The sequence below is a fragment of the Echinops telfairi genome, unplaced genomic scaffold, assembly GCF_000313985.2.
Source record: "Echinops telfairi isolate 266 unplaced genomic scaffold, ASM31398v2 ScPeMD7_9;HRSCAF=40, whole genome shotgun sequence".
Lineage (NCBI taxonomy): Eukaryota > Metazoa > Chordata > Mammalia > Afrosoricida > Tenrecidae > Echinops > Echinops telfairi.
Genome location: NW_022103906.1, coordinates 42,426,624 through 42,447,916, shown reverse-complemented (window position 1 = coordinate 42,447,916; position 21,293 = coordinate 42,426,624). Strand labels below are relative to the sequence as shown.

At 40.5% G+C, this 21,293-nt stretch overlaps 1 non-coding gene across 1 annotated transcript; it reads left to right on the top strand.

The window, feature by feature from the left end:
* Positions 1-1,587: 1,587 nt before the first annotated feature.
* On the top strand, positions 1,588-1,751 carry LOC115868392. The gene has a single exon (XR_004045565.1). It is a non-coding gene; the product is annotated as a U1 spliceosomal RNA (small nuclear RNA).
* The last annotated feature ends 19,542 nt before the right edge of the window (positions 1,752-21,293 follow it).

Below are 21,293 nucleotides of genomic sequence, written 5' to 3'. Positions count from 1 at the left end.
TTCGACCACAAGAACAGGTTTGAGGATGGCACAGGACTGTACACAGCAGAAAGCTGCCTCTTAGAATTGACTTGACGGCCGAAGAGCACATCATGCTCCATGCATGAGACCTCCAGTTTTTCTACATGCGGTCCATCCTTATGAGTCACTTTAGTTTTAGCCATTATGAGGGGTGTGCAGTGCTAACAGAGCGGTTTTATATTAAAGACTACTGATGTTTAGTATAATTTCATGTGCTTTAGGGACATTCATGTGTCTTATAAACATATCTAGCCAAATCTTTAACCTACTTTTTATTAGTTTCTTTGTATTATTATATCTTATCAATAGCCGTTATTTACATTTCTATAAACCTAATTCTATTCTGTGATTTTGCCCGACCCTCAGGAGATAGCTTGCTATTTCACTTCTTCGAGGCTGAATTTTGAAAAAGTTTAAATTTTAATCAAGTTCATTTTCTCTTATGGTTAATGCTTTTTAGCATTTTCTCTAAGAAAGACCAAGCTTATGGGCATACTTTATTATGTTTACTTTCAGTAGATTCAAAGTTTTGGTTTATACATTTATTTAGATATACACAATATATTTGCAATGAATTCTAATATATTGTGACGTCTGGGTCAAAGTTATATTTTTCCCCCATAAAGATGGTAACACCATTTATGGAAAGAAGATCATATGCTTTTTGAATTTTATTTCTGCCGTTGTCAAAAGTCCATTGCTTATCTAAGTAGGGGTCTGTTTCTGAACTCCACTTTGTTGTCTATTGTGTAATCTTTATGCCAACACTATACTCTCTTAATCTCTCATACAATCTCCATAATCAAGCTTAAAACACCTAGTAGAACTTCTCCATCTTTGTTTGAGAATATCCTCTTTAGAGATATTTTGGCAATTCTAGATCTCAATATCTCCATACAAATTTTAATGTCGGTATGTCAATTTCTCACAAAGTCATCTTTGGGATTTTGAGTAGCATGGCTTTTGTAAGCTAAACTTAGGGAGAACTAATATCTTTACAGTATTATTCCTCATCCCTGAGCATATAAAAACATTTTAAGTTCTTTAAATTTTCATTAATTTCTTTTAATAATATTTTGTAGCTTCAATGTAAAATTTTAGTGCATCTTAAAAAATGCATCCCTAGGTATATTATGTCTTTTGTTATTACTGCAATGTGTATTGAATTTTAGATTTAACTTTCTACTTGTTCTTAGCATATGAAAATAAAATTGACTTTTATATTGACTTTGAATCCCAAAACTTACTGAGTTAATTTACTAGACCTAGTTGGTCCTTGTAGCTTTCTTATGATTTTTTATTTGTACAATTATGTGTTTTGCTAATAAGGACAGCCTTGCTACTTCCTTAAAAACCTTCAGTGCATATATTTTCTTATCTAATTGCGCCCACAAGGGCCTCCACACATAATGTTGGGAAGAAGTGATGAAGTGACAAAGAGGGGTAATTATTTAGCACCTGCCTTTTCCAATTTCTGTGCCACATAGCTTCACCACTTAGTTTTCTTAGCCACTTTGGGAGAACACTGACACCAGTCTTACATAAACTCAGTAAGAAAATGAAGGAATACTTACCTGGCAGGTTAGATGCCATGATCATGAAGGTGGTTTTCCCAGGGCGAGGCTCACCCATTGCACTCCAGATGTGCTGACCCCTGCGATTTCCCCAAATGTGGGAAACTCGACTGCATAATTTGTGGTAGTGGGGGACTGCGTTCGCGCTCTCCCCGGAAAAAAAAAGAAGAAGGAAAGAGCACAGGGTTTGTTTCTTTTTCTTTTTTGTGTGTGAGACTGAGTGAGTGAGAGTGAGTGAGTGAGTGAGTGAGAGAGTGAGAGAGTGAGAGAGTGAGTGAGTGAGTGAGTGAGAGAGTGAGAGAGTGAGAGAGTGAGTGAGAGTGAGTGAGTGAGTGAGAGAGTGAGAGAGCGAGTGAGAGAGAGTGAGAGAGTGAGAGTGAGTGAGTGAGAGAGTGAGTGAATGAGAGTGAGTGAATTAGAGTGAGTGAGTCAATGAGAGTGAGTGAGAGAGTGAGAGTGAGTGAGAGAGTGAGAGTGAGTGAGTGAGTCCAGGATTTGTTTCTTATAATGTCCTTGTAACATTTTGGTATCAAGTAATGCTAGCTTTGATACCAAAATGATAACAGGGCATTATAAGAAATAAAGATAAAAATTTTTACACATGGATACAAAAATCCTTAACATGTGATATTTGAATGCTTAGACATTTGAATTCATGGGACCCCAAATATAACCTACCTGAATTTAAGGACTCTCTCAAGAATAGATTTGATTCATTGAACACTAGTGACTGAAAACCAGATGAGTTGGGAGTTGATACCAAGGACACTGTATTTGCTGGGCCGAATGGGCCGAAGAGATTCAAAAGCTTGTTTTTTAATGTAGAGGTGCTATAAAGGACAAGGGGAAAAGAAATGAAAAAATGAAACAGCTGGTGATGAAGAATTGCAAGCCTTCTATTGAAATATGGATGGGTCTGGAGAGTGCCGGTGGCATCGTGGGTGATGTTTTGAGCTGCTAACCCCAAGATCAGCAGTTAGAAACCACCAGCTGCTCTGCGGGGAAAGATGCCGGTGTCTACTCCTGTAGAGATGGACAGTTTTAGGAACATTTCTATCCCACAGGAGCATTTCCAGCCCATCCTTTCGGGATGCGATGAGTTGGAATCGACTTGACAGCAGTGAGTTTGGTTGTTGTAGTATTTGAGTTTACAAACAGATAAGGTGTTTGTCAGGGTCCTAGTCCTTTGCCATACTTACTGTATGTGTATGCTGAGAAAATGACTGGAGAAGTTGGCTATATGAAAAAGAATGCAGCTTCAGGACTGGAGGGAGCTTCATTAGAAACCCGAGTGATTTGCAGATGAAACATCATGCCTTTTGGCACGTGAAGAGGCATTTACTGATAAAAATCAACACCACAGCTTTCAGTGTGGATTACACCACACCATAACAGAAAAGCAAAAATCCTTACAACCAGACCAATAAATATTATAAATGCAGAAAGATTGAAGTTGTTAAATATTTCATTTTACTTCAGTTAACACTTATGGAAGCGGTAGTGGGGACATCAAATAACATTTTGCATTGAGGAAATCTGTGGCAAAAGACCTCTCTAAAATTTAAAAAACAGAAGTGTCACTCTGAAAACATGGCCTGCTTCATGGTATACGTCTCAGGTACACCAGACCTAAACCATAGGTACTCATTTGCTTCATAGGCACATGGATAGGGAAGACCAAAGACAACTAATGTCTTTGAATTAAAGTTTTATCGAAAAGTATTAATTTTCTGTATTACTTGATACTTTTTCTTTGTCATTTGTCATTTTACACAATAAATCATTTGGCAGAGTAGATAACAAAAATTCCCTGCAGAATATGGCAACATCAGAATTTACTATGCCCACATTTCTCATTCAGAAACAAGCATGCACTTAACAGCACCAAGCAAAAGAAAATGAAGTGATACAAGTGAACATATGAGGAGTCACTGGGTGATATTAAGATCCAGTGCCATTTCCAGTTCACCAAAGGATGTATTGCAGAAAAAAACAGGAAATCTGCTTTCAAAAAGTTAGCTATTGAAAACTTCATGGAGCGCAGTTGTATTCCGGTACACATGAGGTCACACAATGGTATCTTTACATTCTGAATACTAAAAAAGCTACCCCCCTTTGATATAGTTTTTTATTATATTTTTTTAATTAAAAAAATTTTATTGGGGGCTCTTACATCTCTTATCACAATCCATACATTCGCCCAGTGTGTCAAGCACATTTGCACATATGCTGCCCTCATCATTTTCAAAGCATTCTCTTACCACTTGAGCTCCTGATATAGGCTCCCCATTTCTTCCCCCTCTCTCCCCGTCCTCCCTCCCTAAAGAACTCTTGATAAGTTATAGATTATTATTTTCATATCTTACATCGTCCTCTTTTGCCCCTCACCCACTTTTCCATTGTTCGTCCCCCTGGGAGGGAGCTATAGGTTGATCCTTGTGATAGATTCCCCCTCTCCCCCAACCCTCCCCTTAATCCTCCTGGTATCTCTAGTCTCCTTGTTGGCCATAAGGGGTTTATCTATCCTAGATTCCCTGTATTGCAGGCTCTTATCTGTAGCAGTGTGCATGCTTGGGTCTAATCCGATTTGTAAGGTAGAATTGAGGTCATGATAGTGGGGTGAAGGAAGCACCAAAGAACTAGAGTAAAGTTGTGTGTTTCATCAGTGCTATACTGCACCCTGACTGGCTCATCTCTTTCCTGTGACCCCTCTGTGAGGGGATGTCCAATTGTCTACAGGTGGGCCTTGGGTCTCTACTCCATGCACCCACCCACCCCCATTTCACCTTGGATATGGAGAGTCTGAGACATTCACTGGAACCTGGTGGATTAATTAGGGTTCAGGAGGAGAGGAGGCAAATAATTACACCTACCATGTTAAAGAGGATACTGTCTGGTGTGCTTTGTGATAGCATAGGTAAGTTTCTTCATCCTACTATGTCTAGACATGCCGAGAGCAATTGGCATGAGAAAAGAATGGTGCCTGCTTTGTAGAAGAGGGTGTATGTGTTGGATGGTGGACTTTTGTTGTTAGGTGACTTCATGTTGGTTCCGACTCAATGTACCATATGTAAAACGGAATGAGACACAGCCTAGTTCTGTACAATCTTCACAATTATTGACAAGTTTGAACTCATTGCTATAGCCACTTTATCCTTTCATCTCCTTCTCGGCCTTCCATGTTCCCTTGACCTTCTACATCACCAAGCTTGATGTTCTTTTCCAGGGACTTGTTTTTCCCTCTATGTCCATGTGAGACGAAGTTTCATCATCCTCTTCCCAGGGAGCATTCTGGCTGGACTCCTTTCAAGACAGATTGGCTACTTTTTCTGGCAGTCCACAGTACTTTCAGTATTCTCACCAATACCATCATTCAAATTTTCCTTCAGTCTTCCTTATTTTTTGTCCAACTTTCACATACAAATGGGGTGATTCTCAGCTTACTAATGTCTAGGATATTGACCTTTTATATTCCATGTCATTTTTGACCACTTACAATTTTATTAAGTTCATACTTTGTATATTCCATTGTTCTGTTAGTAATGGGTGTTTGGGTCATGCCCCACCAGTAAATGAATGTCCCGCAAACCTTATTCCATCTATATTGAATTTTTCTGGAGGCAGCTTTCCCCATTCATATTTTGAGCACCTTTCAGCCTGAAGAAGCCCTGGTAGCACAATCGCTACACATTGGGTTGCTAAGCAGAAGGTCAGCAGTTTGAAACCACCAGCTAGCTCTGATGGAGAAAGATGAGGCTTTCTACCCCTGTAAAGAGTTATAGTTTCAGAAAACCACAGGGGCAGATTTATCCTGTCATATAGGGTGACTGTGGGTCAGAATTGACTCAATGGCAGTAAGCTGAGGACAACCTGAAAGGCCATGTTCTATCATCACTATACCTGACAGTGTTTCACTGTTATTCCCAATGTTGACAGTGCCTAATCCCTCAGAAGTGGACAGACTATCTGTTCTTATCTGGATGCTCTGCTAAAGCCCATTCACCTTGAGCAACCCTGCTGGTATTTGAAATACTAGTGGGATAGCTTCCAGCATCACAGCAACTCTCAGATCACCACAGTAGCACACACTGACAGACAAGTGGGAACTGATGGGTTCAGAAAATACTGAGAGCCACACGTTTTACTAGTCCTCTTCTCTTAGGGGCCTCTCTGAATCCCCTAATAAGCTTAAGTGGCATCAAATACATGAAAGAAAGGATGTAAATTCTGGTAGAATAAATCAAAATATTGTGAAGATACGTTTCAGATTTTTCCAGGATATTTATGGCTTAAAGTAGTCCAAATCATGTGCCTTAATTTTTAATTCAGACAACATCAACACTATACTTCCATGTTTTAATATATTTTCTATTTTGAGCAATATTCTTAACTTTCCCCAATTAAAGTTTTGTTTTTCATATAAAGTAAGTAATTCAAATAAATTCTCATGCGAAGAGGATTACGTATTAGACACCACATTAGCACATTGTTATCATTTTACATGGTGCACTTGAGCATGACCTCACATTTCTGTTTGTCCTCCCTTTGGCAAAACCATCTCCTTTGTTCTAAACACTCATCTGACATCCAATGGAACATTTCTACCTATAGGCTCTTTTTTTTTTCCCTAACTAAAAAGTTAGGTTTCTTTTTTTCATGGATCAGGAAAGACTGTTCTATCAATGTTTAAAGCCACTTACTGGGCTTGTATTCTGAAGGAAGAAATCAGCAAGCTTTTCTTTTTCTTTGGACATCTGACTTGCTGGATGTTGGCCTTTTTGAAAATCAATGCCCTCTTAAAATTAAGAAGTGGAAATGAAATTCTCAGCAGGCTCCAGGAGGAGACTTTGTGCCCAGGATTAATTTGCTGAAATTATGGAACAACATCTAATTACCAAGTAACCATTTCAAGTATACTAGAATCCTGCGCTCCTTGTCCCATGGACAAATTTAAATTTAATTTTTAGTATTTTCTATGCTTTTTTGTGTGCCTCAGAGTTACATTCAGGCTCAGCTTGTTCTTGCTTTAAATAGACACTGTGAACATTCCTTGCTCCAGGAAAACCATAAAACCTCATGTCTCTGGTAGTTTTGTCAAGTGACAATTTTGCTCAGAAAATAAAATTTCTGTATATGCCTGACATAGCCAAATTGTCATGCAACAGCAATAGCAACACAACAACAAAACACAAAAATCCACGTTGATCTTCCTTATCATATTTAAGGTAGGCCAGGTCTTGAGTACATACATTTCCATCGGAACAAACCAGCCCTTGCATCAGAGATACAAAGGAGCAGAGGAGGGATGGCGAGGGAGGAGTAGCTTCCTTACCCTAGCGAAGGCCTTCCCCTCCATAAAATTATTATTTGATTACTATTGTTGTACTTCATTTAAACTTCATTATTATTGTACTTCAGATTATGAATATTAAAAAAAGAATTCACTTTATTTTTCTTAATTTTTAAAATTGTGGTTTGAATGAACGTGTACAGAACAAATTGGCTTTCCGTTCCACCAGTCCCGCATTTTGTTTGGTGACCTTGATTGCCGTCCTCAGAAAGCGGCAGCGCTCTTTTCACTGCACGTCTGTGTTTGCCGCCGCCACTAACTCTTCTCTTCTATTCGTTCCTGCCTTCTGGCATTATCTCTGGGAGAACATTGCCCTCTGTAGCTTGTATGGTTGGTTGTCTGAAGAAGTACATCCTTATCTGGTGCTATGGTTTACTGCACACACCTGTCTGTTGTTTGGCTGGTGGTCCAGCATGCAGACCTGTTCACTTGCAGGCTTGTCTCAGAGCTCCATCAGTCTCTGTCAGACCAATAACTCTAGTATTTGTCACAATTGTTTGTGAGTTTTGTTACACATTTTTCCCCCAGTCTCTCCAGGACCTCGTCTTGTGATCCCTGTCAGAGAAGTGGGTGGTGGTGGTCGAGCACTCCCTAGTTCTTTGGTCTCAGAATCATGTAGGCGAAGGTTGGAGTGGTACCTTCGTCCTTGGCGCTACTTGTTTGCACATGTCTTTGATTTTGTTCACTTTTCTTTGCTCTGTATGATGAGAAAAATACCTGTAAAACTCCCTTTAGGTAGCTGACTTCCAAATATCAGGTAATCGTTCATCTTTAGGTATTGAGTTGAAAGAACTTGTCTGTCCCTTAAAGTGAAGCAAGGCTAAAATTTACATGACAGTGTAGTGCAGTTTTCATTCTTCTGATAATGGGAGTGGGTGGGATCCACTTTGTTTTGTTTTCTGTGGTGATCACCTGGGTTTTTGTAGTGTGGAAGCTCTCTGGATGGTGATTAGAGCATTATTCAGGAAAATCACTAGAATGTCTGCCAGAGGTTGTGACTCAGAAGAGTGCATGAACCCGTCAGTGGTGATCAGTTTTCAGGGAAAAGTTTACACGTTGGCTAGATCTAACCCAACAAACACTAGTCAAAGAGTCTCATGTTCTTATGATTTCTGACATGATTCCAGTATGGTAATCTTATTTTTCAAGTTCTCAGTATGCTTCTAGAAACCAAAAGACAGTTTCTCTTTCTTACAGATGGTCCAGATATTTTTATCTGGACCCAGCAGTTAGGTGGGAAAAAAATTGGGAAATCTGCTTCCATAAAGAATATTGCAGATAACCTTATGGGGAAGTTCTACTCTATAATATGAGTAGGATTGGATTTGATAGAAACAAACAATATATATGTGTATGTATTCGTGATTGTTAGGTACCATAGAGTTGGTATCAAATCATTGATCCTATGTACAACAGAGTGAAATGCTGCCCAGACCTATACCATCCTCACACTTGCTCTTATGTTCAAGCCCCTTGTTTCAGCCACCGTGTCAGTCCATCTTTTCAAGAACCTTCCTCTTTTTCACCACTCCTCGACATTACCAATCCTGATACCTTTTACAGGGACTCGTTTCTCCTAGCAGCATGTCCAAAGTGCTTGGGATGAGGTGTCACCATCTTCACCTGTACAGAGCCTTTTGGCTGTACTTCTCTCTAGACAGCTTTGTTAGTTCTTTTGCCAGTTCATGGTACTTTCAATATTCTCCACCAGCACCATAATTCAAATGCACCAATTCTTCTTTGGAGTTCCTTATTCAGTGTCTAAATTTCACATGCATCGGAAGCAACTGAAAATACTGTGATTTGGGTCACATGCGCCTTACTTCTCAACGTGAACATCCTTGGTTTTCAACACTTTAAAGAGGTCTTGTACAGCATATTTTCCCAATGCAATATAGTTTTTGCACTCTTGATCGATGCTTCCATGAGCATTGATTACGGATCTAAGCAAGACAAAATCTTGGACAGCTTCAATCTTTTCTCCATTTATCATGCTGTTACCTACTGGTCCAGTTGTGAGGATGTTGGTTTTATTTACATTGAATTATTATCTATCCTGAAGGCTGCAGTCCTTCAAAAAAAACAACTAGTTGACATTGTGCCATTTCTAGAGGTAGCGTATGAGCAAGAACCAGTGGTGCTGAAGGAAGAAGTTCAAGCTGCACTGAAAGCATTAGCCAAAAACAAGCCTCCAGGAATTGTATATGTATATGCACCTGCATGTGCATCTTTATATAAGTGTGTACATTTATGTGTACCTACTTAGAGTTTAACCTACGTTAGCCCCTTTGAAGATTCCAATCTCAGTACACTGGACAGAAAAATGCGACAGGGTTCTAACATAGGTGTGAACACTGTGTAACCTCATGTTCTAATATGTTCAGATATTTATTTACTCTGCTTCTCCAGAAGGATACCCATTTCAAACCTTTTTAGCTATTACAGCACATGGTGTCTAGATCATGTATTATTTAGTTTACTTTCTTGAGCTTATAACATTTTACCCTAGTTGTACATTATGTTACATTTAATTAATTCTACTTGCATTATTTACTCTTCAACATCATTAAAAACTGTTTCTCCTATTCTTCCTCTTTCAAAATTGCTCATAACCACGGTGTATGTGTTCTCTAGAGATTCAGTTGCCTCTCTGTTGTTGTACTGCTCATTTGTGCTTTGTTGTGTGGCTTGCCCATCCTGTTACCCTTCTATTTAAGCCCATCTACCTACTCTATGTTTCATAACCAGGACTCTGTATATAATATGGGTTCAATCTATATTGAATATTGGAACATTAAAGGACCGTATATTCACCTTTGAGGAAGGGTTTAACTTGGGCTTGGTGAACCAACGCAGCCATATTTTTGTTGTCTTTGGCAACAATTGTGGAATCTTTAAATAGTATCTATTCCCTTAAAGTAAGATTTTAAATGACTAAAATTGGCATAGGCATTTGAACCCTTGGAGAAACCAGGTGTCAGGTAGGTTGTCATGATCAAGAAAGCATTGTCCTGGGGGTGGGGATGACCTGAGATCTTGTCCTGGATTTGCTTATAAACCCCTATGTGATCAAGGAGATGCTCTCTGACTCTTACCCGCTCTGGACATTGCAAACAAGTCACCTTCAAAATCAAAGTATGGGTGGTTATGGCAGTACTGTTTAATTGCATATTAGATCTCTCTGCAATGTATTCTTCTCATATGTAAAAATGTGTAGTACCTACAGCACTTGAGTGCTTCAAATAATTTTTTTTTTCTTGAGAAAGGGATGAAATCTATTGCATGGTAAGCCTATCTGCAGCTGTCCTGGTTCGGGTGTGCTTTCTGAGAGAATATGCTGTAGTGCAGACCTGTGGAGAACCTAGGGTCCTTAGAAGATTGTATGGCAAGGTACATTTGCTAAGGCAGTGGCTTACAAGTGGGTAAAATAAAGTGAGTCCTCTTACCTTTAAAAAGGCATAAGGGTGACATTGTCAGTGTCACTCAGTGCTTGCTCTTGCCTTGTTTCTAGATTAAGTGCTTGGCACCCTGTCATGTGGGTGCTTGATAACAGCATTTAAGTCATGACTGTTTTATTTCAAGTGACAGAATGAAGGTACCTCATTAGTCTTGGCTTCAATAATTCTGAAACTGGGTTTAAGCTCCCCAGAGAATTTCTTAAGGACCACACTGATTTAATGGCAGCAAGAAATCTTCAAAATATGTGCAAATGCAGTTATAGAACTCTTGTAAACCATTGTCTTCTGCCACTGAAACCACTAAGTTGGCTTCTTCATTAGCTCCCTGCCTTACTCTTGCTCCCCTCAAGCCAATTCTCCATGCCCACGGACTGCCCAAATGATAAAAAAAAAAAAAAAAGTCTTGTAAGAAGTGCATCCAGAAGATACCTTAGAGTCAATGATGGTGAGATTTTTCTCACATAGCTTGGGCATGTTGTCAGGAGAGGCCAATTTCTGAGGAAGGATGTCATGCCTGGTAGAGGGGCATCGAAAAAGAAGAAGCCCCTTGATGAGATGGATTGATACAGTGAATGCAATAATGAGCTCAGACATCACGGTGAGGATGGCACAGGGCGGGGCAGTGTTTCGTTTTGCTGCATACAGGGTCACTGTGAGTTGGAACTGACGCAGTGGCACCCACCCCCAATAATAGCTGTTACGGCTATATCATTCCATCTCACCGAGTATCTCCTGCACTCGCATCGGCACTCTACTTTACAAAACATCACACCCGCCCTCAGTGAGTGATGCCTCTTGATAATGTGTTTAAGGCAAGTGAATTGGACCATGTTCTGGCATGACCCATATGATTTGCATTGGCCAGTTTAAGTAGTGTATGATGCTGTTCTTCCTAGTCTGTCTTAGTCTGGAAGCTCCATTCTAGCCTGTACACCATTGGTGATGTTGCTGCTATTTGAAGTCATGGTCATACGGCCTACAGCAAATATGTAAGCCGCTGCAGTTTGACAAACTGATAGATGGGTGGTGTGTAGATACAAAACATACAGTATTCCAGTTGATGCTGATGCATAGAAACCGCACAGGGCAGAGTGGAACTGCTCCATAGGGTTTCCAAGGCTGTGATCTTCATGGAAGCCGACTGCCACCTCTTCTCTCATTGAGTGGCTGGTGGGCTCAAGCTATAAACTATAAATCTTTTGAGTTAGCAAATGAGCATTTAACTGGACACTTAAACTTAAACACACTCACAGTATCTAGGCTGCCACAGAGTGAGTCATGCTCCAAGAATCACAAAATTTGATTCTGTGCAGGTGTTTTGCACTCTGCCTGTGAAATGGAATAGAAGCATGGCTCGAATTGTTTGTGTTTGCTCTTGGGGAGATGTTATCTTGTGACAGAATGATGTGGAGCTCAGGGGCTGCAGCCCTCAGAGGGATGTAGGTCATGAAAGTTTGAGAAGTACTGGGCTATGTCCATGCAAAATGAAAACAGATACTTTGGAAAACAGATGTCCTTGTCCCTTATAATTCCCAGCTGAGAATCTTGTCTGAAGTCTGAGAAGGCGCCTTGGTATTTCTGTGCATGCTGCGGAGGGCATCTTGTCCATCATACCTGAGTTTAGGTGTCCAGACCTCTATGTTGTAAAGGATTGGAAAAAAAGAAAACACCCCCCAAACAAGAGAACAACTCTGCTGGCTTGGTGAGCATGAGAACATGTGAAGAAAAGAGGAAATTGTCTCTGGTCCCTGTTCTTAAAACATCTGTTCTTCAAGGTCCATACCTCTTTCCCCATTTCTTCCTGTATGTTCTTTCATTTCTATGGTGAGACTATTTACCAAAAAAACATGTCATGTCAAATGAATGCAGGAATGAATGGTTAGGATGTCTGCTTTCTGACCACATGGTTGCTGTCAGAGTAAAATCAGAGTAACACTCAGAACAGTATTAATCTGAGGCCTCATTAACTAATACAAACATTTATATGCTCCTCATGAGGTATAACATCCTCTGACAAGATTACCTTTAATCTATTAATTCATTTAGTCCTTCCAATAAAAACTCTTTTAGGAAGATAAGTACTATCAACCCCATTTTATAGATGAAGAAATTCAACCACACAGAAAAAGCTAGCCCCATGTCCCAGAGTTAGCAAGGAACAGAGAAGAGTATCACAGCTAAGCATGTTTGATCCCTGACCCTAAGATCTGAGTGGCCCCAATGCTCCGTTTACCTGTTGGCTGGAGGAGCAGCCAGACTCTCCATTTTTGGGAGCCTCTACTGTGTTAGTCCGGGTTGGCTAGAGCGACAAATACATGGTCACTCATATATAAGAGAGCTTAATATCTTAGTAATTGTACATCAAGAAAACACCCCAGATCAAATCCAAAAGTCTGATATTAGCCTATAAGTTCAAAACGAGTCCATAAATCTCTCTACAGACTCAATACAGCCATATTCAATGGTGCAGAGTGCAGGAAGGTCACAGGTTGGTGGGTGAAAAGTCCTATGGATCCAATGGCAGTGGAAGCATCTCAGTACTGGCATGAATCTTCATGTGGATCCTCCAGTTCTCCAAGTGTGTCTACAGTCGGAATCTGAAGCAGAGAGAGTGGGTGTGTGGCCCGCCTCTGGGGAGAAAGAGAGGAAGTTTCCAGAATCCCCTTGAGAAGGCCATACTTAGAAGGAGGCATCATCAGGCTATAACCTGATTGATAGGCTAGACCCCTCCCCTCCCCTTATTTATCAAGTGATATGTAACTACCACAACTTCTAAACATCCTTGTTTCCTTTCAAGGATGAGCTTCATTTTGCCTATGGAGAAATGATTGCCAGTGGATACAGGGCTAGTTTTACTACTGTGAAGACTAATAGATAGGAGAAGTTATGCTGCTGTGCTTTGGAAGAAGGCCTATGGCTGAAGAAGTGTAGAACCGCAGTTCTAGGCATAGAAGGTGATTTATAAGACATATGGGGGTAAGTCAAAACATTTTCACTAGGGTTTGAGTTCATATATGCATGGATTTATTCTAAGCAATGTCTGCTTAAATGTGTCTCTGTAGTCAATGGATGGGTACATAGATGTTCTTTCAGTCCTACACCTGTCTTAGTGTTATCAGGGTGCCTTAAAAAAAAAAAGCATGGCTTGCAAGGAATGTATTGCGCTCATTAAATTTAAGGCAGAAGATTAGCCGTAATGTTTGGCCAATATTTGGGGGGATTCTGGAGGTGTAATCTTCATGGACTTTTCCCAAAGAACACAGGATACTCACAGGGGATCCTTGCAAAGTTTGGATAAATGGAAAACTACCTTGTTAAAAAGCCAGAAAGGCTGCTCTGAGGAATTCTCCCCGCTTCGTGACCAGGTACCTGCTCGTTCTTCCAGTGTGGCAAGGGCTGCCCTGCCACAATCTCAGTGGAAACCTTCTCCCAGCCACCTGAACACTCTGATCTCCCCCCTCTGCCTTCTCCCCACACCCCAAATAAAAACACACACAGTCTGAGTCCCCAGAGGATTCCCACACTGTCGTTTTGATGTAGTGTAAATTGAAGAGTGCAAAATTTTTCTGGGAAAGGATTAGAAAGATAGAAACCCCACCTTTAAAAGTATACATAATCTTAGATGAATGAGATATTTAGAAAGAATAGCTTTACCTGTTTCTCATATTTTTGTTTAATGAAGGGTTCTATGATTTTATAGCAATACTTTCTGACTTACTCTCACATGTAACTGAAGTAATATCTTAGACTAATCGATATTTCCTATTTAATTCCTTTACTTAAGTGCTGTGAAAGAATAGGAGCTGAAGAATGCATCTTCAGCTGGAAATAGAAGCCCCTTCTCTTTGATGCATTTTAGAGATTTTTTAGAGTAGTCGAGGACACCAGTGTTGCCGTCCTATTTACTTTCTGACTGTGGGCGTGAGTCTGCTCATCTGTGGAGTAAGGTTCCTTGTACGCCCTATTAGGATTGTGATGAAGGTTCATTGAAATGCTGTGTAAAGGACCTGGTAGTAATCATGGACGGAAGGGCCCCCCGAAATCATTGAATGTTAATGGCCCTGGTGGCACATTGGGTTACACATTGTGCCGAAAGCCACAAGGTCAGCGGTTTGAAACCACCATCCACTCAATGGTTGAAAGATGAGGCTTTCTACTCTCGTAAAGAGTTACAATGTCAGAAACTCCCAGAAGCAGTTCTAATCTGTCCTACAGGGTTCCTGTGTGTTGGAGTGGACTTGACGGCAGTGAGCTTGCATCATAGTTAGTGGTTGATAGCAGCGTAATAAAATTCTAAGCCATACATTTTGAGCCAGAAAACCAGGAATCTGAGATTGGTAACTTTATCTCTTTCTACAGCTTATAGGGACTTTCCTGCATTGGAAGAGTTTTGTATTAACAACATTTTTCCTACAACCTTGGAGTCCAGAGACAGCGTTGTAGGATGTGCTCATGTGCGCACACAGACACACACACACACGCACACACAGCTGGAATTCTGTATAATGGTGTGAGTAAGAAATTTATTGTTATTGAGCCCAAACCTCACTTCACAGATGAGGTATTTTTGAACTCCTGGTCCAGTCTAGCAATTATGGGTGAGTTAAAATGTTGGCCCTTTGGGTTGGATTGGAGGATAACACACGGTCCCCCCTACAGTGGATGGTGGGACTCATAGAGAAGGTCACTTGACCTAGTGAAAACAGTAGCTGATAAGGAGCAGGAAGAGCTGAGTTTCTGGCTGGCTTTGCATGAATAAATGATAATATTTTTAGGTCAAATGATTAAACATCTTAGTTTTCTTCAAAATGGGTTTATAAATGAATCTTTTAACATAAGATTTTACCAACCACACCACTAAAAATGAAAAATGTCATCTGTGATTGTTGGGTAATAGAAGATTCTTGCTCGTGCAATACTTTCTTTGAAGAGGATTCCTAATGTGTACATCCAGACCCAAGGAAATATACTAATCCTGAAAGCTACAAACAAAATAAGCACCCGGAGATATGTAGTACCTTAGGATTATCACTGTGTCCCAAGAAAGCTTAGTTATAGAGAGGTGCCAGAGTTTTCTGTTAATGACTTGATGTATACAAAAATTTTTCTAGTATCCAATTATTGTATTTTTAAAGGCTACATAGTTATAGATACTTCTTAGATTTTACTTATACTTTATATACCCCGCATCCTTCTTGTTGAGAAATTGATAGACTAGACTCTGTTGCAAATATAAAACCTCATTTAGGGTTAGACATTTGCTTATTTATTTACTTTTTCATCGCTCTCTGTTTCTTCATTTTATTTCAATTACAAGCATGAAGCCAGATTTTACTCAATGTCTATATAAAAGTTTGGATTCTGAATGACAATATCTTATATGCTCTGTTACCAATCACCATTAAAATTAAGAAAGGTCAGTTGTAGAGCAGATAGATCAGATGGTTTCCTGAAATTATTTATTGACATTATAAGTGTACCTCCTATGATATAACAGGCATGTTCCTAAGAGTGATGAAAATTAATATAAACAATTAAATCTAATTTTCTCAATTTGAAATTTCAGAAGTGCTTTATCTTCGTTTCTGGTTTCAATTAGCAATGGCTCCTGTCATTTCAGCGCTGTATTTTTTTGTTTCTTTTCCCTTCCTGTGTTATTTTGGGTTGAAACAAAGCCCGGGACACTCATGTATGTGTAAGAGAGAGCTTTATGTCATAGAACAATTGCATATTGAAAAAACATCCCAGCCCAGTCCAGATCAAGTCCTAAATCTGATAATAGCCCATATAGTCTATGCTAGTCTATAAATTCTTATTAAGACTCATGCAGCACATGCAATGATGCCAAATACAGGAAGATCACAGGCTGGTGGGTGAAAAGTCTTGTGGATCCAGTGGCGGTGGAAGCATCTCAGCACTGGGGAGGATCTCTCCACGGCTTCTCAACAGGAATGTGAAGCAGAGGGAGAGTGTGGCCCACCTCCAGGGAAAAGGAGAGGAAGTTCTCAATCCTCATGAGAAGGCCACGCCCACAAGGAGACATCCACAGGCTGTGACCTGATAGGCTAAATCCCACCCCTTTACTGTACTTACCAAGTTGACATGAACTTAAGGAACTACCACACTCCCCAAGCATTACTGATTTGTCAACAAATATTGGAATAAATCAGAGAACCTTCTATCTACAGCAACCCTGTAGACTGGTTCAGTGTGTGTGTTGCTGCTGCTGTTGTTGGTAGGTGCCATTGGGTCAGCTCTGACCCCTTCTGTACAGTAGAATGAAACCCTGCCCAGTCCTGCACCAGCCTCATAATTGTTCCTCTGCTTGAGTCCAACATTGTTACTGCTGTGTCAGTCCATGTCCTTGAGGGCCTTCCTTTTATTCACTGCCCCTCCACTTTACCAAGCATGATGTCCTTCTCCAGGGACTGGTCGCTCCTCGCAACATGCCCAAAGTATGCGAGCTGAAGTCTTGCCATCCTTGTTCCCAAGGAGAACTTTGGCTGTACTTCTTCCAAAACAGATAGGCTTATGTGCTGACACCAGGGAACATCTTTAAATGAGGTTGTTTTGTCTCCTGGAGGCCCCATTTTTCATCTTTCATGGTCAACCTATCTTGCTCCAATATTTCAGAGACAATTGAGTGGAAAGGGGGCATGTGTTTCATGCGACTTACAGTTCTTCAATTCTTGTTTTTATAAATTGTTTATTAAAGGGATTATGTGACTGTTGCTGTTAGATGCCATCAAGTCATTTCTGATTCATTAACATTCTTGCTCTTTTCCACTGCCCCTCCACTTTACCAAGCACGATGTCCTTTTCTGATAATATGTCCAAAGTATATGAGATAAAGTCTCTCCAGCCTCACTTCTAAGGAACATTCCGACTGCACATTATTCAAGACAGAATTGTTCATTACTCTAGCAGGCTGTGGTAGACCTGTTCTTTCCTGTTAATGCCATATTTTGTCAAGTATCAATTCTTCCTCAGTCATCCATATTCATTTTTCAGTGGTGCTGCAGTGGTTATGTGTTGGGATGACTGCAAGGCCAGCAGTTTGAAACCAGCAGCTGCTCCGTGGGAGAAAGACGAAGCCTTCTACTGCCATGAAGAGTTATAGCCTCAGAAACCCACAGGCCCCGTAGGACAGGGTCGCTGGGAGTCCTCGTTGACTTGATGGCGGTGAGTGAGGTAACTGAATCTTACTCAAGCCCGAACCCATTGTCACTGAGTCAAGTTGGACTTACAGTGTCCCAGACACTATAGATTTATCCCATAGGATCCCCAAGGTTATAAATCTTTATGGAAATTGATTGCCACATATTTCTCCCATGGAGTCTGATGGGTTCATAGCACTCAAATTTTGGTTTGAAACTGAGCACTTGAAGTTCTGTGCCACTATGTCTTCTAATTGAGTAATAACTCTCATTTATTACCCCAGTTTTAATTTAGATTTTCTTACAAGTGCTGCTTTGGCAGGAGGAGATTGAAAATCCTAGGGAGGCTTGTTCAGCACAGAAAGATTTATCCACGCTTCATCCTGGATGAAGACGTGGACATGTTTTAAGGTAGAGCTGACATGGAACATTAAATTGATTGAAGCATTTCTGTGTGAAGAGTTATTGCAGCATCCTCACTGCCTTAATGGAGAGAGATTAGCATGGATTAGATTATCCCATGTACAAAGGTTGTACAAATTGATGGCTGTTATTTGTAGGCTGGGCTGATCTTTATCGTTACGGGCATAAAATTGAATCATTATTTCTTTCATGTGGTTTACATGTGGCAATGAGAAGAACCCAGATTCCTTGTTACCAAAACCTTGTGTCTCCCAATGAGAACTTGGCATAGACTCAAAAAGACAAGTTGTGTGTGAGCCATATTAAGGAGATGGCACTGGTCACCTGGCATGCTGTCTGCGATGAGAGCACACATTGGCCAAAGGCAGAAGAGTTCCCAAAACAGATGTTCAGACAAGATGGCTAGGATACCGTCAAAATGTGGTCTTGAACAATTGTGAACATAAGCCTAAAAAGGTAGCCAAGATGAGGCTCTGAATTATAGTCAGTCATGGGATTATTATTTAATTCCAGCTTAGTATGTTTCCTGCCAAGTATGTGCCAAACCCTCTGAAACAGAATCTGTTTTTTGCCAGCAGTGCTTAGTAGCTATATTTTAAGCCTAAATAATAATAATAAAAAAAAACTAGTAAAGTAAAATAAATTGCTTTCTGATGGGAGTCAATTGTATTTCAAGCAGCCTTTGAAACCCTACCCTTTCTAGGACAGATGTTCCTGGAGTGAGGAGAGAGAAGGGCTAGCTTCCCTCCCCGGCACCCATTTTGACTTACTGCATCATGAGCTCATCTCTAATGATTTTATTGCAATTGGTACACTCGGTCAGTGATTACTCCACCACCCATCTGTCATTTTGTAAGAGTGTGGTGGCTTGCATGTTGTAGTGATGCTGGAAACTACACCTCAGTATTTCAAATATGAGCAGAGTTGACCTATAGTGGACAGATTTCAAGGGACAACTAATACAAAAGGTGATCTGCTGATCTACTTCAAAAATTCAGCCCATGAAAGTACTGTGATTGCGACCTAAAATTGTTTGGTAACATGTTGGAAGATGAGTCCCTGTGATGGTTAGGGATTATGTCAACTCGCTATCCCTGGCTAGAGGTGAGTCAAATCTGTCAATTAAGGCACAGTCTGATGACACCTCTTTGATATCAAAAGTCTTTTGTGTAAGAGGGCGAGACCAAGGAGAGTTGAATCTCACTTTGGCCCTGCACCTGCTGCCAGACTCAGTCTCATGTTGTGTCACCTGCTGATCCAGAAGCCATCAGCAGACTACCGATGGTGGATTCATTAGGCCCACTAGCCTCTGTCTCCTACTCTCTCTCCTTTATCAACCTTGTCTGGTTTGTTCATTTTCTGTTGCTTCTTGTTCATCAGCTTCTATGAGTAAGGAGAATCCTGACTGGTCTCACCTATTTTTACAACTGTGTGAGCCATTTCTTTATACGAATATCGTTCTATATACAACACATACAAACATCAGTGGTTTGCTTTCTGTAGACAAACCAATCTAACACAGCCCGCTAACATGGAAAATACCCAAAGACCACAGGGGCTGCGACAACGGACTTCAGCAAGTCAACCTTCAGGAAGGTGGCACATGAACGGGGGCATTTTGTTCTTTTGTACCTTCCATCTCCGTAAGTTGGAGTAGATTCAAAGCAATAAACAACAAATCAATGTTTACCCTCCACCTACCTCTCTGATCTCATCTTTTAGTCCTCAGTTCCTTGTCCATCCTGTGTGTGTAGGAGACCCAGCTTCCCCCTTGGTCATTGACATAGCAATCATATTCCTTCCTGGAGGCCTCTGCTTTCCCTCACACCTGCCGGGAAGCGCTCTCCTCCAGAATGGAAGGTCTCACGTCCTCTCTTCCTCAGGCTCGGCTCCAATATCCACTGATCCACGAGGTTCTCTTCACTGATGCGTTTGAAAACATAGCCCCACCCCAGCCTTCACCATGGTCTTCACCCTGCCCGTCTGTTTATTGCATAGCAGTGATTGTAACTGACAGAATCTGTGAGGCTCCTCAAAGTGTTGCTCATAGTGTTTCAGTTCACACGCATGGGCTCATTCCCGTGAGAGCACTTTGAACATGCCTCCGTGACCACTTGATGACTGCAGAGAAGTTGTCTCAGTAATATGTTGGTCCGAGGCTCATTAGGGTGCCCTAAGAAAAATATCTAATCAAAACAACGACTCTCTGTGGTAATCTGCTAGGCCAGTTCATTTCAAGGCAGAGAGCTTAGCTCAGATGGTTACAGTGATGGGTTTTTGACATTCCAAAGGGGTAGTCTTCATAGATTTTCTTGAAGGACATTGGACAATCTTAGAGACCTAAGAAGAAGTTCTCAAAAAATTGAAACTGCCTTTAAGAGAAAAGGCCAGAAAAGTTGTACTGAGGGTTTTGTTTTTGTTTTTTAATCACAAAAATGCACTTACTCATTTTTTAAAGGTCGTAAGATCTGTACTATGATAATTTTCATTGGAAAATTTTGCCCCATCTGCTCTACATCCATGATCTTTTCCCTAAAGACTTCTTTTTGTTACTGAAACTCAAAGAACATGTGAAAGGAAAACTATTTGATTCCATTGAGGAGTCCCAACTGCTGTTTTAATGTGGTATAAATCTCGAGAGCAGAATTATTTGGGATGGACACACCACCTTCAGAAATGTATAGACCTATATGGAAGATATGTTAGGAAACATTGGTTTCACATTTTAATAATTTGTTTAATAAAAGTGTCTAAGGTTTTATAACAATACTTTTTGACTTACCTTCGTACACTTACTTGTGTAGTGTTTGCTTGTTGTGTGTCTTCTTTCTCTAGAATGAAATTGACACTGTTTTAGAAATAGTTTCTGGTACATAACAAATACACAATAACAAATGTTGCTTAGAATAATGATATAGAGAGTCTTTAGTTTGCATTTATTCATGCAAACCGATTGAGAGCTTCTAAAAACCACTGTTAGAATTTCCCTTGAATTTGACTTGAGCATTGACAAAACCTTGAAGTTGAGTCTTCAAAACTATCCATACCATAAAGTAGTGCTTCACAAAATGTAGTGTACCAATGAATCAGAACACAGATTCTGCTTTCGTAGGGTCAGGAGGGGCCTGGCGGAGAGAGGAGGTTTTCTCGGCCTGTCAGGAGTGCATCTTGGACACCCGCAGGGACAGGTCTACCCTGTCCAATAGGGCTCCTCGGACTAGGAAATGCCGTGATGGCAGTGAGTCCGGTGGCTTCAGTATTTGAGTGGCCCTAGAATTCTGCATGCACTCCCAGGCGTTGCTAAGAATCA